Source organism: Nymphalis io, chromosome 29 (assembly GCF_905147045.1).
Source record: "Nymphalis io chromosome 29, ilAglIoxx1.1, whole genome shotgun sequence".
NCBI lineage: Eukaryota > Metazoa > Arthropoda > Insecta > Lepidoptera > Nymphalidae > Nymphalis > Nymphalis io.
Genome location: NC_065916.1, coordinates 4,753,370 through 4,770,514, shown reverse-complemented (window position 1 = coordinate 4,770,514; position 17,145 = coordinate 4,753,370). Strand labels below are relative to the sequence as shown.

The 17,145-nt window shown below is 36.1% G+C and overlaps 1 protein-coding gene across 5 annotated transcripts in view; it reads right to left on the bottom strand.

The window, feature by feature from the left end:
• LOC126779433 (spectrin beta chain, non-erythrocytic 2) overlaps nucleotides 1-17,145 on the bottom strand; it is an 87,256-nt gene that overhangs the window by 58,901 nt on the left and 11,210 nt on the right. For 4 of the 5 annotated variants that reach the window (XM_050503349.1, XM_050503353.1, XM_050503355.1 and 1 more), the window contains exon 1: nucleotides 11,579-11,685. The exons of the other annotated variant lie outside the window; for it this stretch is intronic. The gene's annotated coding sequence lies outside the window, so the exon portion shown is untranslated. Of the gene's footprint in view, nucleotides 1-11,578; nucleotides 11,686-17,145 lie in introns of those variants that run through there. 5 annotated transcript variants of the gene reach the window in all.

Here is a 17,145-nt window from a genome sequence, read left to right as displayed (position 1 = left end):
GTATTTGTGGTGGTATTAGAAAAACATAATCAAACGTGGACCGTCCGTCGCGAGTCCGTGGACTGCAGGACTCTTTTCTTATGGATGGAGACCCCGAGGTCACGGGTTGAAATACCAAGATGAGTAGCAAATATGTTATTGGTGTTTTTCGGTCGAGAAATTCACCACTCAGTAGTGGCGGAGTGTTGGTGGTGTTTACACTGCCGTGCCTCGAAGGTAAGTAAAGCTGTTGGTCCGTGGTGGTGGTGACTTAAAACTGTCATTTCGGGCATCATCACATTGAGACTAATCTGTAACAAGTTTGAACTAAATCTTCTGAATGGTGTAAATAGAAGATATTCGTAGTAGTTCAGTGTGATATTACCTTAAGAATGGATCAGAAACCGGTTCAGACCGGATTCCAACAGCAGTTACCCTTACGAAAATGTTGAATAACATCGAATTTTGGTGCATCGATCGTTTGATGACATTATTGTTGTATTCTTTTTTATTCGCTCGCTTTTTCTACTTTGCCTCTAATACTAAAAACTTTTGCTTATTTATTTAGAATTATTTATTATTATTTAGAATTAAAAATTGATATTTGACTGCAAAATATAAAACAAAATACGGACTTTTTACTTCAAGCGAGAATCAAGCTGCACGCATTGTATTTGTGCGTAGTACATATTGGGCAGAGTAAGTTATTTATTTATTTATTTATTAACACCAACAAGATAAACATTAACAAAAGCGAGTAAAACATAATTAAACAACTAATATTAAAATCTATTGTTGTCTTAATTATAGGTGTTACACACATTTCAAAGCAAAATAGACACAACATGCAGGTAAAATTACAAATTAAAAGAAACAAAATTTGGAAAGAAAATCATCAACATAAACATTAAAAAGCCTCCTCTCCTCAAAAAGAGGAGAGGAGGCCTTTAGCCCAGCAGTGGGACATTCACAGGCTGTTATTTAAACATTAAAATAATAAATAATAACATATCGTAACAAATTTGATAAAATTGAGCATATTTATAAATTTGTACTTTAATATCATTAATAAATAATAAAATAACGAATTACAATGTCCAATTAAATAAAATATAAAACAAATCAAATTTTTAATTGAGTAACAAAGTTTTCCGATATTAGGCAATAACAAATTAATAAGTTAATGCATCACAACCATCATAATTATTAGATTACTCTAAATTAGAATTATATGATGAATAAAAATTTTTATATTAATACCATATAATATATTTATATACTATTAATGTACCACTGATGATATATGAACTGAATGCCTATGAGTACGAATACCACAGACACGTGCAGGTTTCCTGACGATGTTCTCCATCGTGCACGAGGTTAATTACAAACACAAATTAAGCAGATAAAAATATGATTTTTTATGGGCAGGAGTTTGAACCCGCTTTCTAAAGTTAACAGTCACACATTTAATCATTGGACCATCACATAGACTGATTCGAGGTTAAAAGGCTTCGCATAACGGACGATTGATTCATTCATACATGAGTGACCTTCGACCACGAGTAGCGTCAATAAAAATCATCAAAGTAGGTTATATCATCGGGGACCTTGGGTTCGAAGATTTCCATACATTTAACTTGTAGCTTAATTGAATTGCCGTTTTGGTCTAGATAGCAGTTTCTAAATCTTTCGTTTAACTTGAAATGTTCGTTTGTTTGGGTAAATATTGGAAACAGAATTATAACTACTTCCACTTATACTACGGATCTGAAATCATTTTTATGGTACGCATGACATAACATGACCCAGGATTAGCTCCAGATAAAATAACTCCTTAACGGACAACAGCATAGACACGACATCTAGTATATAAAAGCTTGTTTTAAAAAATTGGTTTATCCTATGAATAAGCCGAGATGGCCCAGTGGTAGGAGCGCGAGAATCTTAACTTATTATCGTGGGTTCAAGCCCGGGTAAGCACCACTGAATTTTCATGTGCTTAGTTTGTGATTATAATTCATCTCGTGCTTATTTATAATTATCTTACTTGCTGGTACGGCTTGCCCGAAGCCCTGGTACCACACTCATGTCATTACTTATTCCAAGCAGCAATATTTAGTACTGTTATGTTCCGAGGTTGGGCCAGTGGAAATAGGGACACTTAGTTTGCAAGGGTAGTGGTGCATTGGCGATGTGAGGAGCGGTAAAAATTTCCTACAGTGTCAATGTCTACGGGCGATGGCGACCACTGCCATCTAGTGGACTTAAACTACTATCAATGACACCTTACGATCTGGTGGGCTGAATAAGCCGGAATATTGTAAGTAGGAGACGATCGAATACTAATTGTATAACAAACACACTTTTTTTTATTTAATTGTTTTACCTTATTAACATTGCCCAAAAAGGGTTACCGGCTAAACATACATACTTAAATACATTAAAGCTATTTTATTTTACCTAAATGGTATATATAACCGAACAAACAATAGACCATTGCATAGATCTAAGCAAGACACGTAAGTAACTTCTATACAGATTTAAATACTTAAGTACTTGTACAAACCACGTGTCGGAAGTAAAAGAAAAAAAAACAACGCAATCACCCGCGTCCGCCGCGTCTCAACAATACCGCAGCCCGTGCCCAACCTGTCTCAAGGTCACGCGGATTTAAATTCAAATTTCGAACGCGTTCGATAACCGCCTTCCCGCCAAACGAACATGGCGGATTATTCACGCACCAATAACAATTCGTTAACTGCTCTCTGTCAAGGACAAATTGAAATGTCAAACGGACGCTTCGCAAAATATAACCACCATGAATTATTTATATTTTAGGCAAATTATTTTCCCAACTATCTTTCTATTTAAAATCTATGTATATATGAATTTTATATATTACACAAAAACGTAAATATTAATACTATGATAAATTAATAACGCGCAACGTGGTTTATTGCGTGAAACGATATCTTCCAGTCCACGTTTGTATAACTAAACTAAAAGCATATTAAAAAAAACAACGGTAGTAAATTTAAATATTAACTGTAAAAAATGCTTTTTGCTAAAATTAGCGATAATTATACGATAACACTAGTAAAAATTGAAAATTAATAATACCGTAGTCCATTAATCCATATTGGAGTAGCATGGTGGAATAAGCCTTCTCCTCTAAAAGGGAGGAGGCTTTTATAGAGGCTATACTTAGCTACTTTTGGAGAAAACGCAATAAAATTAGCGCTACACAAACATATAATATATAGTTCTTCATAAAAAAACCGCATCACAATTACACCGGAGTGAATCTTACATTCTTTGAATTTGCAAATTTCGCCCGATTTATGGAGGCATTAGAAGTCAACAAAGACGCGGGAACGAACACCTGCACGGGTCATGGTGACGTAACGCGTTTGTTTATCTTTACATCAGCACGCGCAGGTGTCGACTTACAATTCAATCGATTAATCAACAGTTTCCAAAAATTCTTAATAAATGCAAGAAATTTAGCTGAATGCAAATAAGTTTTCTTTTATGGTATTATAGGTTGACGGTCAAATGGGCCATGGACATGTGTGGTCAATGTTAACGAAGTCGTCATGTCCCTTGTACTTGTATGCCAGTACACTGGCTCACTCACCCTTCAAACCGGAATACAACAATACTATGTATTGCTGTTTAATGGTAGAATATCTGAGGAGTGGGTGGTGCCTTTTTTGTTTTTTTTTTTTTAACGCGGAAATACGCATTACGCGTTTCCCCCACGGGAACAGTGGGGGTGTATGTGGGGCTCACCGGTGTCCAAGGCGCCGAGTGCGCCCCGATCATCGGAATGCCCACTAATAAACCTGCGGTACCCTTTCCGTCTTAACGAGGAGCGCCACGGAATCGCTTTCTCATGCTACCTATCATCGAGTAAAGGAATAACAATAATTCTATTGATATTATTGTTGGGTTCATAAACTTTTCTTTCACAAGATTTTAAGAAAAGCAAGCACAGGTGCTTGCTTGTCAGTTTAGCATCCTTATGTTAATTTAATTATACATACATACATTTATGTATACATAACATACTGAAAATATTTTTGCTCTTGCAACCGGCCTTTTGAATGTCAAATATTTAGTAATATTATACAAGAACACATACATTACGTCACTGTTTATTTTCTTTCCTTTCTAGAAAAATTGCTTATCTTCTTGGTTAGTTAAGAAACAAGTTTTATATTCTATTTTAAAGTACAAAAATCCTAGCACATATGTGTCTTATTGTTATTAACTTAAGGCAGGCAAACATTACCTCTGGTAGGGTTATTTTGAAAGAGCAAACTGGAAACTCACCGCAAAAAATAGTCGTAAAATGTTAAAATGATATGCAACATTGACCCTAATATTTAAAACATTACGCATTAAAATTGTATATCATCAAGGGTGCGTAATGAAGTGAGTTCTTAGAGAATCGTACTCCTGATGATAAGTTGCCTTCACCCATATACACCGTCTTCGCAAGGAGTAAAAACCATAGACTAAGCGCCACCAGCTATAGAGTCTGAGTTTGTCTTATGCATTTAGTTATAGGTACTTACTTACTATCCCATCATCGGAGTGCCTATTACCTGAGTTTCTTGCCGGTTCTTATCGATATAATTTACATTTTAAAACTATAGGAGCTTAATTTACCTTGTTGTGCAAAAGAAAAATATATTTTCGAATTCGATGCAATCAAATATATAACATTTACAGGCAAGTGAATAATATATTTATATATCTATCGACATATTAATGATATAAATGTGAAGTGAGTTTATATGTTACGTTACGTCTGAACTGCTCAACCGATCATCATGAAATTTTAGACGTTGTCTGCGATACAGAAAAGGACATTCAGGAACTGACATGCCCCTCACACGTGAGCGGTAACTACTTAACAACGATCATTAATGTGTGAAAACAACAAAGTATATAAATAACATAGCCAAGATCGCCTAGTGGTTAGAACGCGTGAATCTTAACCGATAACCGTGGGTTCAAACCCGGGCAAGCACCACTGAATTTTCATGTGCTTAATTTGTGATTATAATTAATCTCGTGCTTGATGGTGATGGAAAACATCGTGAGGAAACCTGCATGTGTCTAATTTCATTGAAATTATGTCACATAAGTATTCTACCAACCCGCATTGGGGCAGCGTGGTGGAATAAGCTCCAAACCTTCTCTTCAAAAGGGAGAGGAGGCCTTAGCCCAGCAGTGGGATATTAGCAGGCTTGTTCTGTACTGTATATAAATAATCATTTACTGGAATAATTTATTCACAAAACTTGATCGATACTTTTCCGCTCACTAGTTACGTTACGTCACGTCACATTAACTCGAGGTCAATGTTGTTTATTTACCTTTTCTCCATCGATTTTAAGAGACTACGCCATGGGACGTTCGTTAGTGGTTGCTTTAGTTAAAACTAGTTGGTTGCCTCGATGAGATCGCTATGTAGCGATAAGGTCGCCAAAATTGTAGGCTATGCTAGGCTGTATTCATTTATTGTATTTTTTTTCTCTTTGTGGTATACAAATAAGTATAAAGCAACCAGTGTCATATATTACATGTTGTATGGAAAACGGGCAAACATATATAACAAAAATTAATTAAAACTTTTAAAAAAGGCAGTTTGAAATTACAGATAGATATATTTATGTATTATTATTTATGTAGTAATTTTAGACATTCCTACATGTCTAAAATAGTAATAACATCACTAAGTCGAACTCGACTTAGAAAGTAATATTCTATTTCATGTCACCTTGAAAACTAGCGACATTGTCGACTATCGATATTAAAAACAGAATTGAAGTATCGACATGAAAATTATCGATATTTATTACCTAAGCATATAATGTATATGCATTAAGAAAACGGCCCTTAAAACAAAGATCGGGATTTTTGAGAAGCTGTCTTGGCTTATTCGTAATTTCATCAAAATAAGTACAGTCTATCAAAAGTTATAATATCAAGACTAAGGACATACGTTTAAAAAATCCTGAAAATAGTTTGTTATTATAATTACAGATATGATATACATATATGTAGGTTATTATAATTACTAAAACTTTTCAGGATTTTACAAAATTCTCCAGGATAGGATGAAAAGCATTATTTTGCTTAAGTTTATATTACTTAGGATTTATAAGTTAAAACTGCGGCGCACGGCCAGTTATTGAAAAAGTCACAAAGTATTGCTATAGGGCGTTGCAATAATGGCAACCTGACTTTACCACCAGTATATAAAGAAGATTTCACATACAAGCGTTTAAAATCCTACATCAATAATACTTTCCAACCACTAAGCCATCACGGTCACCGAGATATCGGCTCGTACGTAACCGACACACGCGCGCAGTCGTGACCAGCATAGTATGAAACTTTCACAATGAAAATAGAAATTCGTTTAATACCCATTTGCTATTTGCAGCTGCATCAGATATTTAGCACTTCGGTTACACTCAGAGAAGCTTATTGCAGGTATTTATATATTACAATAGATTTTTATTATCAAATTAAATTATCAGCCGAGATGGCCTAGTGGTTAGAATGTGAATCTTTACCGATGTTCGTGGTTTCAAATCCGGGAGAGGACCAATAAATTTTCATGTGCTTCATTTGCGTTTATAATTCATCCGTGTTTGACGGCGAAGGAAAACATCGTGAGGAAACCTGCATGTGTCTAATTACACAGAATTTTTGCCAAAATCAGTTTCCCAACGACCCGCATTAAGCAGCTTGGTGGAATAAGCTCCAAAACCTTCTCCTCAAAAAAAGGGGAAGAGGCCTTAGCCTAGCAGAGGGACGTTCACAAGCTGTTACTGTACTGTTATCAATTTTCTATTTTCATTTGATTATTATCTTACTTCAAAAACCGCGTATCGCTTTCATAAACCGTCTGGTGTAGTAGCCGTTGACCGGCAGCCTTGACAGCGCGAGTTCGGTTTCCGCTCAATAACATAATGGCAATTAAATTTAATTGAAGTCGTTTCACGGCGCGTTACACTTGTTAAATAATGATAAGATTATCAATCAGTTGTTACGATATAAATATTGATAACGAACACTTACGTTACTCAAAATAGTTTCCACAAACACATCTAGAACTAATATTATAAACGCGATAATAACTCTGTCTGTTACGCCTTTACCAAACCAGTTTTTACTGGTGGTAGGGCTTTGTGCAGCAGTACATTTTATTGTTGAGTGAGCCAGTGTAGTTACAGGCACAAAGGACATAACATCTTAGTTCCTAAGGTTGGTGGCGCATTGGCGATGTAAGCGATGGTTAACATTTCTTACAATGCCAATGTCTATGGGCGTTGGTGACCACTTACCATCAGGTGGCCCATGCGCTCGTCCGCCTACCTATTCTATAAAAAAAAAGACTGAACCTTGGTAAAATTTGGTATGAAGCACGCTTGAACTCCATGGAAGGACATAGGATACTTTTTTACCTAATACGTGACCCCCTTCCCCTAAGTTATATAAATAACCCGTAAAGGATAACAATAAATTTCACCCTTCGTAAAGTCACTATTCCAATCGAAGAACGTGTACAGATGCGCTTTGTTAATCGCTCTGCTGTGCCATGCACTACAAACAATTCGTCATTATAATATCTTTAACTACATATATCCACTTTAATTTTTCTTCCAAAGTTCCGATAACGTCACCGACAATGGACACATAAGACTATTAGGTACTGGATCAATGGTGTCGTGTCTATTAAAGGTCGAAGCTGTTTGTTTAGCTTTACTCTCACTGCTGCTGGTATGGGCTGTATGCTGTGGGTTTGTTATACATTTACTACTAAACAAGAACGTGAAAATCACGTCAATAGACTAATTTTAAATCGGGTATAACTTCGTAGCTACTTATGAGCATTATAACATAATATAAGCTTCTTAGATACGCGTTGCAACTTCTGTTTTACGTTTTATGTGTATTGGTTTAGTAGTTATTTCATTCAGATATTACAAAACCAGTGTAACACGAACAAGGATCTTAATATCTTAGTAACCAATGAGAGAGCTGTGAGAAATGTTTAATAAAATAGCGCCAATGTCTACAGTAACAGCTTGTTAATGTCCCACTGCTGGGCTAAGGCCTCCTCTCCCTTTTGAGGAGAAGGTTTGGAGCTTATTCCACCACGCTGCTCCAATGCGGTTTGGTAGAATACACATGTGGCAGAATTTCAATGAAATTAGACACATGCAGGTTTCCTCACGATGTTTTATAAACACAACACAAGCACGAGATGAATTATAAACACAAATTAAGCACATGAAAATTCAGTGGTGCTTGCCCGGGTTTGAACCCACGATCATCGGTTAAGATTCACGCGTTCTTAACACTAGGCCATCTCGGCTTAATGTCTACGGGGTTGGCGAAATCTTACCCTCAGCGAAATACCAAAGCAAAGTCGGAGCCCAAACTCGTAAATTACGCACCCAATCGATGAGCATAGATAAGTCTTATCTCTATGCTTATAAGGACGTCATTTGCTTATCAGTGTGATATTTTTGTATATTTTTATATTGAAAATTGTTAAATTATATTCATGTTTTGAAGTTAGAAGAACACATGCAGGTCTCCTCGCGATGTTTTCTTTCAAACAAACTCATTTTCGCATTTATAATTTGCCCCCGTTCTCTGAAATTCAGCCATTTTGTCACCGGAGCGTGCTCAACCAATCCCAAGGCACCTCTCAAGCTACTATGGTACAATTATATACTTTTCTGCACTTCTAGCACGTGTATACTTTGATGATCGGTTCCGTAGTTACAGTACGTGTAAGCGTAACAAAAAAAAAATCCACTTTCGCTTTTTTAATATTAGTGAAAATACACATCTTAATAGAAAAAACATCTGCTATTTATTATTTCTTTATTTACCATTTTATTATATGGATCATAATAAATTATGTCTTACATGAACGTACATAATATATTCATATACTATATACATAAAATAGATTTCGATTATTTATTAATCCATATTTCAAATCGTTTCAACTATCAGAAGTATTTGTTTTGTGTTTTTTTTTATTATATAGGAAGGAGGACGAGCATATGGGCCACCTGTAAGTGGTCACCAACGCCCATAGACATTGGCATTGTAAGAAATATTAACCATCGCTTACATCGCCAATGCGCCACCAACCTTGGGAACTAAGATGTTATGTCCCTTGTGCCTGTAATTACACTGGCTCACTCGCCCTTCAAACCGGAACACAACGATAAAAAGTACAGCTGTTTTGCGGTAGAATATCTGATGAGTGGGTGGTACCTACCCAGTCGAGCTTGCACAAAGCCTTACCACCAGTGAAATATCGAAAATATTTATTATACATATTTAAGATATAATTACAAAAGCATTACGTAACGTGTATATATTTACATATATTACTTTCAAACATATACAAATACTATTAACAAGTATGTAAAAACGATTATACGACATCATTAAAGCGCACTCTGGAAAGTATCACGTGAAATATGATGATTTCATTTCCGACTCGACACATTCAATTGTTTTTTTTAATACACAACTATGCCCTAAAAAGGGCGCCGTATTGTTCAGAGTGCGAGCGGACGTACAAGACGCTTCTTAAGATACGTCATTTGTCGCATTATGGATAAATAGTTAAGAAGTTACGCGGGATTTCGGAACAAATGTACATAATGAACGAGGTAATCACATAACCCCGTTGGGTATACTGGGAGTAATTAAGCAATTATGTGTCTCCTTTCGAATGTCGAATCAATGATGTCGGAAAGAGATGTAACAGTGTTTTTATAAGTTAAAATACAGTAACACCTCTTTAACTCGAAAACCTCTCAAACTCGAAATAATGTCGTGTTTCCTTTCCTTCAAGCCCCAAAACCTCCATTGCTCGAAATCTGACTCCTCTATAAGTCGACATAATTAGTGAGTCCCTAGAAGTAAATTTAGTAAATATTTTCCTTTTATAACTCGAAAAAATATATTTGTACACAATGAACCAATTCTATGAAATGATAACTCAAAATTAGTTGAAATAAATTTTCCTGAATGTTACATTTTTTACAGGAATGTTCCTGTAAAAGTAAATCCTGACAAAATGCGCCTAAGTCGACTCCTCTAAAACTCGAATTTTTTGGCGTCTCCGTTCAAGTTTGACTTACAGAGGGGTTTTACTGTGTTTGTTTAAATTATATAGAAGAATCGTTGTTAGCTTAGCAATAATATGGTAAGTGATTTAAATAAACTATTAGACTTCAAGTAGTGGACGAATTAAGTTAGTATATCAGTAACAGCCTGTGAATGTCCCACGGCTCGGCTACGACATCCTTTCCTTTTTTGAGGAGAAGTTTTGAGCTTATTCCACCAAGCTGCTATCATGTGGGGTGGTGGAATACACATGTGGCAGAATTTCAGTAAATTGGACACATACAGGTTATTTCACTACGTTTTAATTTACCATCAAGCAAGAGATGAATTATAAACACATATCAAGCACGTGAAAATTCAGTGGTGCTTATCCGGGTTTGAGTCTACGATCATCGGTTAAGATTGACGCGTTCTGACCAATAGGCCATCTCGGCTATATTCTTATAAAATACGGCATAAATATATAATTCATTGCTTTGCTACTTACGTATCAGGCGACTAAGAATAACGGGTAGCAGATATTGAGATAAATGCATTAAGATGACAATTAGATAATGCTATTAGAAGCTATACTAAACGTTTTCTGAACGTATTCATCACGAGGAGTCACTTTCATATCGTAAACATTGGACTACCACAAAATCTTCGCCTGTTTTAAGTAAAAGTATTAATAATAATATTTGTTCCACAGCTGGACGGAGTGCTGGAGTTTATTCCAGCACGCTGCTCGATAGATTATTCACGCGTGTGTCAGCTAACATCCGACACACCAGTACGAGATCAATTCCAGAACAACTTAAGCGTACGATAGCTCGATGTTATTTGCACGGACTCAAGACTATAATTTTGCCTATTACATGAAATTGGCAAGTTAAGGCAAATAGCCTTCATTTTGCAATTCCATTACTATCCAATTTTTACTTATATATCCGAGAGTAAAAGATATTCAAGAACGGTGACGGACCTGGTGCAAGATAGTATGCGCAAGCGCTTCCGTGACGTCATACAATGACGCAGCCCCCGTTTATTAGGGGGTAGTCCGGAATTGTCCGGTTGTCTTATATGACCCCCTGTTTTTTCTTGCCTACAACTATAGAGTAGAACGACCCAAAGCCGATTATGCCAAACCAAGTCATATATATAAGTACTTTATATATATAATAACGTTTACAAGTACCTCATATCCCATAAGATGTAATAATTAAAGAATTTTGTTATAAAAATCAATGCTGAAGTGATTTTACAAATCAATTATTTATTTCATTTTTTTTTCTCATCTCAAGCTTTTGTTAATTAATAATCTTTCCGATAAAAACGATAATTTTCGTGCGTGACGTCAGCCTCATGTTTCAAACGTGATATATGTTAATTTTTTAAAATATAAACAGATTAAAAATAATAATATAAAAACCAGAGAGATAACAATCCATCCGTTGTGTTAATCACTCACACACTACACTTAACACACACAAATATATAACACGTATCAGAACACGTTCGACACATGCGCACGCGACGGAGACTAGACGCGGACTGGCCGGTGAATTTGAAATATGCCGTAGATGGCACGATTCCGCCATTACGATTTTAGAGTACCGCTGGTCACGTATGAAAACTACTTACATATGTCGTTTAGTTGGAATCATCTACACGTTTTTACTTCTTCCCGTTATTATATAATTGACGAATAACGTACCATTTCATTTATTTGCAGTTTTTTTTATATAGTTACATTACCTAAGCATGTGTACACATATATTATGTTTACTAATATTATAAATGCGAAAGTAACTCTGTCTGTCTTTTACACTTTCATGGCGAAATTGCTGAACCGATTTTGTTAAAATTTGGTATGAAGCAAGCTTGAACCCTAAGGAGGACATAGGCCAAGTTTATATACCTAACATCTACCAATACGCGGGCGAAACCGTGTGCGACAACTAGTTATTTAATTAACGACGACATTAATAAAAGAATATGTAAACTATTTGAGTATTTGTCTTAGAACAGGTGTTTAGTGTTATTACGAATTGTATAAAATTAGTTTAAGTAAGTCATAAGTGAGTTATGTATAATAAACTTCTGAACTAGTTTTAACAATAAAAGTTAAGTACCATATGACTTTTTATGAACGCAACTTGTATGCAAAATTTCATGATGATCAGTTGTTTAGTTATGATGTGGAAGTATGAAATAAACTGACTTTCGTTCTTACAGTATTAGTTAGGATATTATAAAGCTGAAGGGTTTGATGAGGTCATCCTAATCGATTTTGGTCACGGCGGCCCTTCTCTGAGAACAGCCTACCTGCGTAGAAGCTTTTGCACTCTTTATTCTAACGTTCTCATTATCCGATGGGACGGCAATCCGACACGATCGAAGAGAGTTGAACTCCCGCAGGACCAATGGTTTTACGTGCTTTCCGAGGCACGGTGTAGTTTACACTCCACTCCACTCCAAAGTGGTTGCACAAAGCCCTACCACTGGTGGTAGGGCTTTGTGCAAGCTCGTCTGGGTAGGTACCACCCACTCATCAGATATTCTACCGCAAAACAGCAATACTTGATATTGTTGTGTTCCGGTTTGAAGGGTGAGTGAGCCAGTGTAATTACAGGCACAAGGGACATAAAATCTTGGTTCCCAAGGTTGGTGGCGCATTGGATATGTAAGTGATGGTTGACATTTCTTACAATGCTAATGTCTAAGAGCGTTGGTGACCACTTACCATCAGGTGGCCCATATGCTCGTCCGCCTTCCTATTCTATAAAAAAAAAAAAAAAAGTTACCGAGTTACGAGCTGCTACTGAAAATCTATCGACTGAAATACAAATAATTTTAGTGACCCGACCCGGAGTTTGATCCCAAGACCTCGGGCGAGTCTCTAGAAGTCTAGACCAACGGCAGTATTTCCATCGATATATATATATATTACGCATATTAATATTTGTTACTAACTGCAAAGTAATGACGTTAGGTCAGTCATAAACAAGATAACAGTCACGTAGCTCGTATTCGGACATTGGATATTACTCTAATACTGATTTTCATTAAAGTAAAAATTAAACTAAAAGCCTGCAGCTAACGACTATCTTCTCTCGACGAGCACATTTGTCTTAACCCACCACGATGCTCCAGTACACTCTACCAATCGGAGTAGGAGTAAAGATAAACAAACAGTAGATTTACAAATTGCACGCGATTTTCTAATTATTCTGCTGTATTACGCGCTACAAACAGTTCTTGATTAATTTACCTTTATTTATAACACAACACTATTCCACTTAACCAGTTATAACCACATAAATTTAACTTTCGAAGATAAAATTACATATTCGCGATCATTGACAACGATAGTTTTTCGCGAATTCATAGTGAATATCATAGATTATACAAGATCTCGACCAATGACATCGCGTCAATTGATATCGGTGTCAAAGTTGCTTATTTGGGTTTACTCTTGTGGTTGGAATAGGCTATGCGCGTATATACGACACATGCAGGTTTCCTGCGCGATGTTTCAGCAACGACCACGAGACGAGTTATAAACTTAAAAATCTGAAGTTTAAAAATCTAACTGACGTATAAATCCGCATTTCTCGCTCAAGATTCACTTGTTCTAACTACTGGGTTATCTCGGTGCTATTTGACGACAAATACAACACACATTACGCTGATTATATTTAAATTATTATTATAAATTATCCAGAATATAACTATTAATTTTAAATAAGTTTCCTGTTTCTGCGCGTTATTATATATAGAATATTATTCTAGAATATTATCCTTATTTTAAATTAAATAGAAGAAATATAATTTACAGATAATGTCATTACAAGTTATATATAATTGAATAGAATAGCCCTGGAATAACTATAGGAGAAATCAGACATCCATGTTGTGGGGATGATACCAACGCTTATAGACATTGTCACTATAGGAAATATTGACCATCGTCAATGGGCCAGCAACCTTATGTCCCTTCCGGTAGTAACACAAGCTCAATCGAAACACAACAATGCTATATTGCTGTTTGCCAGAATATGTGAAAAGAAAATCTGAGATGGCCTAGTGGTTAGAACGCGTGAATCTTAACCGATGATCGTGGGTTCAAACCCGGGCAAGCACCACTGAATTTTCATGTGCTTCATTTGTGTTTATAATTCATCTCGTGCTTGACGGTGAAGGAAAACATCGTGACGGAACCTGCGTGTGTCTAATTTCATTAAAATTCTGCCACATGTGTATTCTACCAACCCGCATTGGAGAAGCGTGGTGGAATAAGCTCCAAATCTTCTCCTTAGCCCAGCAGTGGGACAATAACAGGCTGTTACTGTACAGAACATGTGATGGTTATGTGTATGTGGAGGGTACCTACCCAAACAGACTTGCACAAAGACCTTCCACTTACCTGACTGACCTATAAGTAATGCATTTGACGAATTAAAAAAATACTTCAAAGTATTGTTAATAAGTTTGAAGTATATATTTTCATTTATTTTACAAGCGAAACTGTTTGTGGTTCAATTTCGTCTTTATCTTTTCTTGTTTCATTTACAACATTTTCAACTAAAAAGTTTACAAATAAATATATATTGAAGAAAAAAAAAACGCTAAGCAGTATTGAGACAACCATTTCTCTTTATAATCTATGGAACCAGTGTAAATAATGCTGGTCTGCCGCGAAATTGTTTACAAAGACTGAAGAAGGAATTCGTTGCCTGTAATCTGTTTACGTCCGGCGCCTGCGCGATACATACAGGGATAGCTTTCGGGTTCCGCTGCGATTACATACAAACCATCTCTTCAATATCAAAATCCGGTTTGAAGGATGAGTGCCAATAAAACTAGTAGTTTAAATAAACTCGAGATATTTAAAATTAAACCTTTACTGTATTATATAAAAATCACCCACCCGTACACATTGGAGAGTCGTTCGGTTGGCGGGTTACGCTCTAATTAATTTGCAAGCGGACAGTGACCGCCGTGATATTGATATTACTTTCGTTGTTTATATTATTATTTGTGTATATGTACCGTGCACAATGTAAGCTATCCGATGGCTCCGAGACGCTGGACAGTGATACCTGTGGTGCCGACGTACAACTCATAGTCTCTACCAGCACGGGCGGAACGCTTCTTAGGGCACGTTGGCGCGAGCCGTCGGGTGCAACTGATGGCATTCCTGTATCATTGGCAAACTAGATTGATGGATTAACAAACTCTAACAAATAGTAAATGTCGCATTTATACACATCATATTTCTTCCTTGTAAATTATATTTTAATTTTGAACTAAAAACGTCTAGAAAAGTTTGATTTAGTTCCGATTGAATCCATCCAAGATCTTTGATTGTTATTATGTCGTATCTTTTAATAATTACTGAACAATTATTGTGTACATATATATTTTGTGTATCTCGGAAACGGTTTTAATGATTTGGCTCAAAGTTTGTATTTAGATAAGCTTTTATTTTTAAGTTTACCTAAATAATAAGAGATTGCCCTGTGGTAAGAACGCGTGAATCTTAACCGATGATCGTGGGTTCAAACCCGGGCAAGCACCACTGAATTTTCATGTGCTTAATTTGTGATTATAATTCATCTCGTGCTTTACGGTGAAGGAAAACATCGTGAGGAAACCTGCATGTGTCTAATTTCACTGAAATTGTGCCACATGTGAATTCTACCAACCCGCATTGGAGCAGCGTGGTGGAATAAGCTCCAAACCTTCTTCTCAAAAAGAGGAGAGGAGGCCTTTAGCTCAGCAGTGGGACATTCACAGGCTGTTACGGATACGGAAATAATAATTATAACACTTATAAATAATTTAAGCTGAAACGAAGCCCGGTCGCCCGGGTACTTACAGTTAAACCAGACTTAAATTTTTTCTATATTACAAATCTAATAAAACGGCATTAACATCCAAAAACAATGAAACAAATGAAAAAATAAAAGTAATTATTTATTATACGGAACCCACTAGCCATTGATCGTCTCGCGTCAAACGATAAATTTGTATCGTAAAAAGATTTTGAAAAACAAGACAACATATGCGCGCCGGGCGCGTCCACACGTGCGCGCCACCCGGCGTTACTCCACTATATGTTTAAACTAGTTCATACCGTAGCTTCGGTCACGATGTTTGTTTGTTATATTTTTGACTTTGATATAGGCATTGTTGTAAAACTTTTAAAATGTATATTTTACCAGTTTCCACACGCGTATTAGGGGGGGGGGGGGGGGAGGTGAGTATTAGGTTCTCTATGACCTTTTATATACCTCTCATAAAGTTTATGCAAAAAACGTAACAATTAAACAAACTCGCTGATACTGTTAACATTTCATATGTATTTTATAACAATACAATTCAAATTTTATAATCATACAATTATTATATCGTTTACTTAATCTAGACATTAAAATGAGCTTACTATCGTGTAATTAGCTGCAGACGTCTTCCTGCATACAGACATTTTTTTCATTTGATTACGTATCGACAGCAGCGCCATCCACCGGGTCCAATTGTGTTTTCAAACCATCCGGGAACCCGTTGAAATATACACACAAAAAATTTTATCCAAATTGGTACAGCCGTTTAGAAAGAGTCAGGTTAGATATTCTCATGATAAAAACGAAAGCTCCCCCTAATCTCTTACGTCTCTCACAGGCGCCTCTTTATTCTATCCATTACACATATACCGCGGTACCACCTTCAAGCTTTCATCTATTCAATAAAATAAAAATCATTAGAATCGACATACAACAGGCGACGATATCGAGAAACACATTGCTAACATCCTTCTCTGTAAAGTCGGTTAAAAAGCTGCTTCAATATAAGCTAATCAAGGAACTTAACACAGAATTTCCTCATTTCAAATAATATTAAGTGGGGAGGGAGTGACGTCACTGACATCAAACTATGGCCTTTAATAAAATCGCTTAAGAAATAACTTTATTACAATAGATTACGACTTGGTTT